Genomic DNA, 13,267 nt, shown 5'->3' on the forward strand with positions numbered 1-13,267 from the left:
TCGGTCTAGCATTGAATTTTTATAAGACCGATTTCGAATGATTTTTTGGCCAAGACAGTGGTCTCAAACCGTGGACCGATTATTTTTTGTCTCACTTTGGGGACCGATTTTTTTATCGGTCTCACTTTATGGACCAAACTTTTCGGTCTTACCCTATGGACCGAATTTTTTGATCTTATTTGTTATGAAAAATAAATTTTTTTTATATCAACCATCATCAATTTTTTCAAAAAATCTCAAAAAGCACATAATATTTTCAAGAAAAAATACTGTATACATATAATATCTATTTATTTATTCGATTAATAATTAAGCAAATCAGTTGTGTAATAAGAATCTGTTTCTTTGTACATTAGTTTGTTTTATTATTTTATTATTATGTGGATTCCAAGAGTTAGGACCAAAAGAAGAAAGAGGGATACGAAGGAAGATACTTCTAACAGGATTAAAACTTATCCAAGCTATCTATGTTTAAACTTTGTGTGATGACATTGCACTTGAAAATACAAATGATGTCATGTTTTAAGCAATTTATCTATAAAATCGTTAAAGACCGATTTTTTTGGGACCAAACCAGACCAAACTTTTCCTGGGGACCAATCAGGACAAAATTTTACCTTTGGACCGATTTATACCAAAGTTTTCCTTTGGACTTTTCTAAACCGAATGTTTCTATGAGATCGGTCCAGAACAGGAAAAAAAAGTATAACGGTGCCAGACGGGTCTAGGATATCCAAACCGAAGCCAAACACTAGTAGTTACCTTCAAGGTTAATACAACGATTATAGTGGTCATATAATTGATTAAGTACGATTTTTCTGTAGTCTCAAAATAGGCCTTAGTTTCTGGGGTTGTTTTTTTTCTCTCTTCATTACCTCTGATTTTTTTTCCAGAGAGTATTATATTAAGAGAAAAAAGTCACTGAGGAAATTATCTCTAGAAACCAGTCGATGAGAAACCAAATTATGGCCTAATCCATGCAATTCTGCTATCGTTTTCTGTGATTAGTGATACAGTATATTGTGAAGAAACACCGGTTTGCCCCTTTTTGAGGTAATAAATTAATTTATGCCATAAACATGCCAGCCGACTTTTGCGTCCTTCATAGCTTTGCATTTGGTTCATCGCGTGCATTCAACTCAGCTGACTATCAATTGGAATCTTGTGTGTATACAAATTTTATTCATAGGCACATAACGTCTCAATAGCTTTCAAATAATGTATTATTATAAAACTTAGGATTTTTGAGGGATTTTATTACTCAAAATGAGCAAAATTTAAAATCGCTAAAATCTTTAAAAATAAGAACCAAAATATCAAAAATGAGCAATTTGTATTTAATGAAAAACACAATGATATAAGATAATTTAAAATAAATAGTTGTATTTTGTAAATATATCATATTGTAATGATAATTTCGGCTATATTATATCGACAAATCAAGATTTTAGAAATATTTTCCTTCATTTTTTTTATCTAAGAATTTGTTTCAAACTTATTTTCGGCTTAAAAAAAATCATTTAGAGAATAATAAATAAGTATTCCTTCTGTTAAATATTTTTAAATAGTTTCTGGTAAAAATGACAAATTAGCTTTGGTGAAAGACAAATAATACCTTCCAAGTGCTGGATCTTCAAAAACTTGCTGTCAATTTTCAATGGCGAATGCATCTTAAAAATTCAATTCACATACCATCTTCTTGACCACTCAAAATAAGTGGTGTAGTAAATTGCAGTCTTTACCAATGACCCCTAACATATTCACGTTAAATTGCACAACATGCAATCAAAATTAGGAATTTTTTTTGTAAAAAGCTTCTCCCTTGTTGCAAAATTCAAAGGATATTATTCAACCGTAATTTTTCCTTCCTCTTATTGCTGTTGTCCGAATCTGGCTCCCTCATATCTCCAAAAAGTAATCATATCCTTGATTATATCATATAAAACATCGTTTCTTCTATTGAGTTCATAACAGACAAGAAAATATTCAATTTTCAGACAAAAAAGAGCAAAATAATTGGTTTCCCCAATAGGTTAAAATGCGATATTTTGTATGCAATCATTGTCTAACTATTATGTATATCATTTGGTTGACAAAATACAATCCAAAAAGCAATGTTCTTCAAGACAATTTTTGATCTAGTCCATCATTAAAAGGAGCTCAAAATAAAAGACAGGATTGAGTTAAAAAATGTAAAAAAAAATTTTTTTTATTTTTCAATATTTTTTTTTAATATAAATATGTATATTTGCTACAGTAAAATGCAGCCCTTTATGATTATAAAAAACACTTCCTCATATTCCAAAGCAACAAAAAAATTGTATAATTTTATGATTTTTTAGCTTCTTGTTCTTGAGGAGCTTCAAATGATTTGTTATCATGGGGTTTCATAGCAGGGAAGAAGATCACTTCTTTGATGTTATTAGAATCTGTCCCAAAAAAATGCTAACTGATCGATACCCATGTCCCAACCTGTATTAGAGAGTAATTCGTATTCTAAGGCAGTGCAAAAGTTTACATTCAAAAACATAGATTCATCATGTTTTTATGACTTATCATCAGCTTGTTGCTCAAAACGTTCTCTTTGAGCGATGGTATCGTTCCACTCACAATGGAGACATGATCTGTGGATGTTCCATGATAAAAGTAGGACTGATACATGTTTCTATCAAAAATTCTCCAATTTACTTATCAAAAAGACGTTTTGCAATAATAGTTGATTTGACATACATTCTTTTCTTTTTTTCAAATAGGATTAAATATATTTTTAGTTTGTACATAAAAACTTATTGAAAGACTAAAATTCACGAAGGCTTCGCCCATAATTAATGTTAGATTAGGGAGTCATTCAATTCTAAGATATTAAGCAAAAACTCAAACCTGAGGCCTCCACAGACAAATAAGTTTACTTTATCAATATAGATATGCCAAAGTTTAGATTCAACCATTATTTGAAGAAAATTGAACAAATATTGTTTATATAAAATTCGATTAAAATATTCAAAATTAAAAGATACAAAAGCACTTTTTTTAAATCATATTTAAAGAATTTCCTTTTTGCGCTTAGATATACCGAGTGGTACATTAATACCTGAAAATATTGAAATTTAAACTTTAACGAGATATAATTAACAATAGAATTTCAACACAATTAATACTATGAATAGATGTGTTTCTGAGCTCTCTTAATCACTAATGTGACGGCAATAGAAGAAATGATGGTTTCTATGCGGCGGTAGAAGGCATGACATCAGCTAGGAATGTATTCTTCTGTCATGGCGTTCCAGTGCTGGCTGACATTGACTTTGAGGACCTCGGAGTTTGGATGGTGAGTAATGCAGACATTCCCCTGGACATGTATCCCAAAAGGTGTGGTCGAGGGGGTTGCCAACAGGATTATAGGAGGCCAAAAGTGCTAAAAGAGTTGCAAGACTCTTTTAAATGAGTCTTGTAACTGAAGAGATAGGTTTATTTCATTGCTTGTGTTAAAAGTGGCATCTCCACCTTCACAAGACTCTTTCCATCTACTTTTTTTTATAGCTTTCTGGACAGCCTGGTGTAAAACTCCGATATCTCTTCCATGGACCCTCATGGAGTTGAGAGTATTGGCCTGGGCCGTTTTATTTAACTCCTTCGGGTCATGTTTTGCCTTCTTTCTCTATAATGTTTGGTGCAACTGTACTCCACACAAAGTAGGGCATGGACTTGAGGTCCTATGGGCTTAAAGACCAAACACTGGGTCCAACAAATTCAAAAATATCTGACAACAATCAAGTCATTGTTTTCTTTCTAGTATGGCTTTGAGCAGTATCATACTCACCTCCAGCCTCTTTCAGTTCCTTCCTGACTCTTCAGAAAAGGACTAGTCCAAATCTAAGTAGTTTGCAATCTCAATATTGTCTCGCCCGACGGCAACAAGGATAATCTGTTTTTCCACGATTCTGTAATACATATTTAGTTGATCAATGACCTTTTTTTAACTGGTCCAAAACACTTCTAGAATGCCACAAAAACAACAAATGAAGGCCTACCGGCGCATGCACAGCTGTTGGAGGGGCTGAAATTCTGTTGCTAAACAAAGGCCCCATGCTGTTTATAATAAATTTTTATATATATATTTTTACTTTTTTTGAGCAAAACAAAAGTTTGAATGGTAAAACAAAATTTATCTTAATTTGGAATTTTCTTAACAATAATATATGTGCAAACAAATAAATAAGTAGATAAATTCTCTTAATACGATAATTTAATTTATTTATAAAAATGTGAAAGGCTTTTGCAAAAGTATAAAAGATTTTTTTTTTTGTTGTTCTTGTAAATTTACAAGATTTTTTGGGAAAATGAACAAAAATATATACGTATATTATCTATAATGATTATACTAATGATAAAAACTAAATCTTTTAATTTCTTCTAAAAAGTTCATGTCATTAGCATAAACTAATAGCCTAACATTACGTTTTTGGAATTAAAGTCTTTTAGTAATATATATATATACAGTGTTATTTGTTAATAGTTATGTCCATATTTGTAAATTGAATACAGGGTGGACATACTATTCTGCCCACAAAAAGTTGTTGTTTTTTTAATGAAAAATAAGCTTGATATATTCCATTACAGTCTCTATATGAGGCCGAATGCACGAGCAGTCTCTCAGCACTTGGTCCCTTGACAAATCCATCTTGATCGGACTGATAAGTTCATCTTTAGTGGTGAAGATGTTTCGGTTTGTTGGTTACTCCAAAAAAATTCATTGGATTCAGATCCAGCGAGATGAAGTCGTCACAATTGTCCTCAAGCCATTTTAGACTTTTTTTCGAGGTATGGAAAGGAACCTCCTGCCACATGTAATTCCCTCCTAAGCTTACAAACCAACGTCTAACTCAGTGGTAAGGTGGGTATTATTATTATTTTCTCGTTCCCAGCATGGATTCTAAGAAGGGCTCCGTGCCTTTCCAAATATTTAAGACAACAAATTTGCCAATGAATTCCATTTTTTTTTTAAATTAATGAAAGTTTGAACAACCTATCTAACGAAAAAAAATATCTACCTAGGAGTTCACATTTGCCCAAGAGATAGCACCAAAGCGGCGGTACAGATAACTTACTTGCACACCCTGAACATATGCTGTAAAAACATATTTTTAAAATAGATAAATTTCCATTTTTGTCATGGAAATTTAAGTCTTTTGGGCAAAGTGGAACTTTTAATATAATCCTCCAAAATATTTTTTACTCAAGATTTTCTTACAAATGGCTTTGTTTAATATATAAGTATATAAAAGGGGATAGGCATTAAAAGGGAGTGAAAATATTCTCAGTATGAATTAGCAACATTTCTAAGGAATTTTAACAAGAAGATTTATTACAATAACGCATTTGTGACCCGTCAACACAAAAGCAAGATTGAATGATTTTTTTTCTAAATTGAATGAGGAAGTCATTAATATTCTTGACAAATTATTGTCAATTTCCATTAATACATTATCATAAGTAACCCTTTGTGTATTCCGTAAATTGCGCTTAAAGTAGCCAAAATTAATCGTCACAATTAAAGAATTAGAAATTGACAGATTTGATTTAAAAAGGGCTATATTTGATCCAATATAAGTATTTTAAAACAAATAAAGGTTTTAAACTGTAAGTAAACTATTAGATATATCGACTCTTCCAAGAAATTCGAATACAAAGCCTATAATTGATTGAAAGTTGTCTATGAAATAAATAAAAAAATGATTTTCTACTTTTAATGATTAATTTACAAGTTGACGCCGCACATTTACAATATATTTACGTTGAAATTGAGTTTAAAACTAAGTACTATCCACATGCCTCCACGAGATGAAATTCATCGTGCGTAGACAATTTACAGAAAGTCAGTTTCGCGGAAACATAATTAATGAATTTGGATATTTGAAAAATCCCAAGATAATTGAGTCCCAAAACCTTAAAGGTTGACTTCAAAAACATAATTTAGTTAATGACTTTACCTTTGTTTGTACTGCAAGTTTGTTTGCAAGTCCTACTTAAATTATGCAAAAATTACTCGTATTCCAACTATAAAAATTGTAATAGTTTATGGAAATAAAACTTACTTATAATCTAAGCCTTACATTCCAAAAATGTTTTTTTCTTAAATGATGATAAATTAAAGATATTAAGTACTTTAGATTTATTAAACTTGAAATTGAACTCATTTATAAGTTTACTTACCAAATTTCAAACGTGCTTTTTAGTTTATATAATCACAATTTCCGAACCTCTAACTGATTATGTTGGCTAGAGCATAGACACTATCCATGCTAGCACTAAGTCTTGTGAATAGTCAATGTAATGAAAGTAAAGAGTAATTTTGTAGGTCGAGGTTCATTGTATTGTTGTTCCTCGATTACGATTGCATAAATTATGTTCTCGAACGTATGAATATATTAGAAATAGATAGATTTTGATCCATTTCATTTGTTGTTCATCTTGTTACATATCTTATATTCAGAAAACTTTCTTTGCACCTGGCATAATTATTTATTACATATTACTAATAACTACTTATAGCTATAAATTGGATCTATATTTATAGTTTTGACACTCAAATGACTCAATTGTACTTATATAGGCTTTAATACATATTAATCAAAAAATGGGGGTTGGAGTCAATGTGTCATTAACAGTTTATTGAAATTCAAATTTTGTAATATAAAAATGATTGGAGAGTATATTAGAAAGTAAAAACTATTTTCAACTATAAAGTTCAATCTTTCTACATTTAAAACATTTATATAAACTATATTGCACTGATAGTTTGGACTTTCATAAATCTAATAATAGGATTAAATTATTATTTTTATGGAATAAAAAACAACACCTATTGTTATTTTTATATTGTATCACGCAACTTTTCTCCTAAAACGAAATAAAAAAAGCTTCAAATTAGTTAGTAGTTGCCTCATTTTTCCTATTAGGGAATGATTATTGAGAAATTATTCTTGAAAATTGTTCACTCCTTAAGATGAGCGAATCCTAATTCAATCAATTCACGTTCAGAATACATATAGAATAAAAAAAGGAGGAAATCAACAGCTGACAACCAAATACAGTGTAAATTGCTATATTAGTGAGGTATTCCCTTGAGGAACAACAAGTTTTTTTCATTATATTATTTAATTATTTATGGAGACTTTCTTACCACATCAATCAATAAGTTACCGGTATGACACATATACACAAACATTTTTGACGGACCCCCTAATTTCTAGTTAGTATTAACCTTCAAACAGTATGTGTCACAATTTCATTGCATTCTAACAGTTAGATTAGTTTTGTAATTTTTTATGATAATTGATGTAAAGGAATATTGTGTGTTGATTAAACACTTTATTTATGGGGGTGAAATACTAATGAAGCTCAGCTTATTAAGCAGTATAGGGACTTTTAATCCGGGAAATATGCTCAGATTGATTAGCATATTGATTTTTAAGGGAAGTCCTAAGATGGAAAGAAAATGCGCCTGTTCTTCTTCGAAAAGGGGCTCCAAATTGTTACTAAGGTAAACCTGGACCTAATGAAGAACACCCTAAAGCCCTGGGCTGAGGCTAAAATTCAGAGGGCAATTATTTGTGGCAGCAGGACTCTACCTCGGGCCACAAGTTAAAGGAAACACAAGAATGGTGCATGGAGAATTTTGCACAAATTTCTGGCCCTGGACATTGTGACCTCCTTCCATACGAGATCGGAACCCACTTGACTATGGTATATTGGGTACCATTGTGACCATGGCCTGTGCTATTCCCCCAGAAGTACTGCTGAGCTGAAGGTATCTATTGAGCGGCTGTAAATAGTCATGAGGATGACCTTCCAACTTCGTGAAGCCGCTTCAAAAGATGACATTTTGAATTTGAAGTAACCAAGAGTTGTTTTTTCAGAAGTTTAATTTCAAGGTGCCTTCCTTAATTACGTTTGAGCTACTGATGAGTATGTTAATGTGGTCCACTATGATACATTTTCCCTTAGAGGCACTGTATAAAATCATGTAAATATACGTACTTTGAAGCATGCATTCATATAATTAGATAATTATCTGAAGAAAACACGAAAAAATTACAAAAATAAGGCATGTAGGTATACAATAGGAACGTATACAGGTTACATACATAAATGTACTCGAATATATCATGTTTGTTGGTATATCCCAAATTATCATGTCACTTTTTTATTAAGACTAATTATGTTGTTGTGTTAATTATAAAATAAAAAACTAGGTAGATTATAGTCATAATTTTCCCTTTTTTCTGTTGAATGACATTTTTTTACCTTATTTTTTGTTTCATTTTGATAATACTCTTATTTTTTCTTCTTCTTCGTTTTTTTTGTATTTTTGCTTTTAAAAAACATAGAATTGAGTATTAAGTTTCATGCGAAAGAAGTTTGAAACTCATCCTAGGCACGGAAAGCTAACTATTTTTTAAGAGCTTTCTTAAGGAAGGACTATTCCTTTGTGAGCTTATAAGATGTGTACAACATTGTTCTAGAAAGATTTCCCCAAGGGATATTTCCCTTTGAAAATGGACATCCAGCATATTGCTCACGGTGATGCTATACAGGGTATAACAACGAAATCTGGTGCTTCCAATTTCCCGAGTATCCAGCATAAACCGTATTGTCAATTAAAATCTGCACAGTTACTAATTTGATAATTAATTAAGGTTGACTGATTGAAATGAATTCATATTCTTATATATGTTGAAGTTTGATTTGATCAAGTTGATCACTTCTCCTTTGGTCTTCTTATTATTAATTTAGAATATAATCAGTAGATATTTGAATTTTAAATACTTTACAATGGTGACCCCGAAGTGAATCGAAAAATACACCGAAAGCAAACTTCACCACCTGTGTCTCCCCAAAAACAACCATGGTCGATGAAAACGAAAGAGGCGAATTTAGCAATGACCGTTGCGGAATAGCGCCGTCTAGGTTATGTTCTTCGGGTGTTGAGAACTGATTCCAGAGAACATTAAATTAAGGCCCACTTTTCTTCTAGATGTAATTAACGATCAAAGACTCCATGACCCTAAATTGTTAAATTTTAAAGTTAAACCTTATCTCAAGTGCGTTTGAGGAACTTTACTTGCAGACTTCGGCAAAATCCATCAATTGTGTTTTTAAAAAACTTCAGGTGATTGAGATTGAACCCAATGGGCTTCTGATAACTCTGAAATGACGCATGGATCTTTAAAATACAGTTTCTTGTTAAATAGGTCAATATTAATCTTGTAGAAATGAAAAAAATCTGCCCCTAAATAGGGGGGGCTCTGGATATGACGATAAATTTCCATTGGAAAGTTCCTAGATTGTCTATTTGTACCCTCAGAGTTTTAGTACCAAGAACTTTTACTTGATTCACTCCATAACCAAAAATAGGTGGCATTTTTAGACAAATGAAATCTTTAGAATTCGTCAGGGATAAAGAGGATACCTGGGCACCCGTATCTACAAAAAAAAGTAATTGAATTTGTATTGTCTTTCTTTAATAAGAAATTTGAAGGTTTATTTAATGCCTCCGTCCCATGCAACCGAGAAGAATTTAATTTCTTTGAATCAATGAATTAAAATGCCATTTAGGACCAGAGCACAAAGTTAGATTCAATGCAAATTTTGAATGATAATAACGTACTTTTTTTTAATTTTGCAGATGTTGAGAACTTTAAAAAGCTCCTCCAAGTATTTCTTAATCAAAGGTACAACAGCGGGAGAAGAAGATGGATCTTCGATAGTAGAAATGGAAGTGTTTGTAACTTCCTTCGCAGCCATACACATATCTGTTAAATACTTCCATGCTCGAGAGCCCGGAAGTATCAACCATCTTGTCGATTATTCTTTTTATCTTTGCGTAAGATGATAGCCCATATCGGACTAATTTGGATTTCTTCACTCCCTCATAAGTGAGATTATTCTCACTAATAGTGAGGAGACAGTGATATGCCCTAACTATAATGAATCAGTATATAAAGTAGCCGGAAGTGATCCCCATTCCAAATATCACCTCTAGTACAGTGGTTGGAGCTTTCTTGGACGGTTGGATATCCAAATTAGGAGTACCTAATATCATTGTGTCAGACAGGGGGAGACAATTCACAAGTGATATTTGGGCGGGTACTTGGAATCGCCAATAGGACGGCCAAAATCATATTGTCCTGAATCAAACGGGTTTATGGAACAGTTCCACAGATCCCTAAAAACTGGGTTATTTGCACGGATACGAGAAGAGAAAGAAAATTGGATGAATGTTCTGCCTGTTGTTTTGTGGGACTGAGGAATTCAGTACCAATGGATACTGGATCTAAATATTCTCCCTTCTAGTTACTTACTGGTTGCTTGGTATCTTTGGCTTCCGGATTTTTTGATTCGTTTCCTATTTTTAAGGCAGATGCCGATGTGGGGCGCGTCTTCATTTTTATTTCATCTAAGGGGGAAGTACCTTTGAAGTTTGATTTAATCAAGTTGATCACTTCTCCTTTTTTCTTCTTCTTCTTATTAATCTAGAATATAATCAGTTGAAGTTTGAATTTTTAATACTTTACATATATATAGCATGAAAAATTATTTACAAAACAAAACAAATCTGAGCTCTCCAACTTACGTACAAGTAAAAAAAAAAAACGACGCTTCAACATAATCAACTAACTTCCATTCGTACACTCCAAGAAGTTGGGTGTCTCCAGGACCACCGTCTATGCTGTCAGCAATTACAAAACGTTGAAGAGGAAGAAGAGAGCGGCTGATCCCTAGCTGTTCGATGATAACATGAGTGCTCTTGCCGACATGGTTCAAAGTAGCAACTTGTAATATCTTAGCCTCCATCTTTTTCTCTAAATAAGCTGTAAATATGTTTAATACATTGTTTTGAACGTAAATACACTGGCTTCGTTTTTTATAGGTGCAACAATGTCATAAAAGATCTATCGTCTCCTTTAAAATTCACTTAAAATGTATTAAAACACATTATATAGATCAAATGATCAAGTTGACAAGGATATCAGTTGATTTTTGAATTATATGGGGAAGTTTATTAATACTAATTTTTATTATATTATCTTGTTTTACATGATGTGCATATGTATGAATAAAATTATGAGAGGTAGAAATAGTTTAAAATTTCCCAAATAGGATTTCAGAATAAGAAACAAAGTAATTCACAGTATTTAAAAGATATTTATAGTTTTAAAAATCAAAGGTATCAAATTGAAATGAAAGTATGAGGGCAAAGGTGCTTGCTTGAACATCTAATTGCCCAAACATGAGAGGCCCCAAAAAACAGAAGGAGCAAAAAGAAAGTAAAGTCACCGTTGCTTTCGAATTGATTTATGTATGAAGGAAATAGGTAAGGCAATGGTGCACTTTTTTTAAACCCCTTCTATAAAGGTTTTGTGCAGCAATATAATTAATCAAAGGAAAAGAAGCAACCAAATAATAAAGAGCATATCAAAGATAGGGAGCTTATAGATATAAAATACTAAAAAAATATGGACAGAGTTAGTAGGTATTTATAAACCATAAAGGAATCGGGTCAATTTTTGTTTTTCCTACAAACCCTTTTCAGCGTGTTTCCTTTACAAATTAGTGTTTGATGTCCTAATTCGTGAACCTCAAAAGAAAATAATCAAAAACAATACTTTGTAGAATGTAGTAAATATATTATTAGTGTTGGAATAGGGTCTGAAAATCCTAGACCGGTCTAAGACTTTTAATAATTTAGGTGGACCTAACTAATTCGTTCCTTTCAATAAGTTCCGTCAGGATTGGTCTTACAAAAAAATGTATCTCATTTAAAATTCGGTTTACGGTCTGAAATTGCAGTTTGGACCGAAAAAAGTCCAAATTACACTAGAAAAGATCGCTTAAGACCAGTGTTGGCTCAATCTGCAAAACTAAAAAGATTGCAGTCCTATAATTCAATTCCTAGTAAAATGTATCAGTCCTATAACCTAAAACTTCAACAGCTAAAATGGCAAGGTTACTTACTATGTCATTTCATTTGTGGAAATTGTATCATAACCTTTTTGAATGAGACTGGATACATGAGTAGTCATAAAAATCGTGGGTATAATTGGCATGTTATAGAATATTACCTTCAATCAGCTGTGACAAGGACATTAGCAATAATTACTTCAATGTAGATTCAATTTCTACTCCGAGTCCAACAAGCACATACTATTATATATCTACAACCAAAGATAATAAAAGAACCAAGTTATGCCATCATATAATTGGGCTTTTCAATTTGATGTACCGTGCAGACTGCAGGGCAACACAGACAAATTTTGACGTCATAGAGTATAACAGCCGTACTATAACATTAACAGTTAAGGAAGGCGATGAATTGCTACTCTTAATAGCAGTTATACCCTTTGACGTCACCATTAAAAAGCGTAGTGAAAGTAAAACATGTGTCGGAAATGCGTAACGGTTTAACCTTGTATTTCTATTAACCGTTGAAATTTAAGAAATATTGGACCGATACAAAAAAGAAGACTGATTAGGACATCAGTCCTAGGACTGATTCACCAAATTAGAGGGTGAAAATGAAAGATTGTCTGGTTCCAATTTCCTACTCATTTTCATTTACAGTTTGATCTGCTCTTGTAAATCCAAAATGATCTTAAGAAATTGTTGTAACAGTACTGTGTTCATTAAATTCTCGTCAAAACAAAATTATTTTAAAAAGTGGTATCAGTTGTTGTTACTTGCTGCTATAAAAAATTAATTTCCTGCCATATTTACATTATTTCATAGGGCTAACCTCCACGTTCGGAGGACAGGGTAGCTGTTGTAGCCAATCTACTCGGTGGTTCAACCCGACAAGCTGTTGCTAATGAACTTGGGGTAAGTTTAAGGTCTTTTCAGAAATGATGGGCAGCTCACACGTGAGGAGAGAGTCTGGAAAACAAGACAAATTCCAAGCCGCCCCACTTAAATCCCCTCAATTGCCAAGCAATTCATCTCATTGAGTTTTGGGAAAAGACAACAGTCCACGCAAAAACTGTCAGCTAGGCTGACTGGAAAGGGTTACAAGGTGTCTTAAGAGATTCTAATAAATACTTAAAGAAATCTGTTGGTCTAAGGCATACATGCAGGCACAATGCCTCTTTTGACAGACCAAATGAAGAAAAACAGGATTGAATTTGCCCAGAACAAGCTGGGTTGGAGTCTGAATTACTGGAAACGTATTTTCTGGTCAGATGAAGGCTTCTTTCAAATCATTGGCAGAAAA

This window comes from Lepeophtheirus salmonis, chromosome 2 (assembly GCF_016086655.4).
Source record: "Lepeophtheirus salmonis chromosome 2, UVic_Lsal_1.4, whole genome shotgun sequence".
NCBI lineage: Eukaryota > Metazoa > Arthropoda > Copepoda > Siphonostomatoida > Caligidae > Lepeophtheirus > Lepeophtheirus salmonis.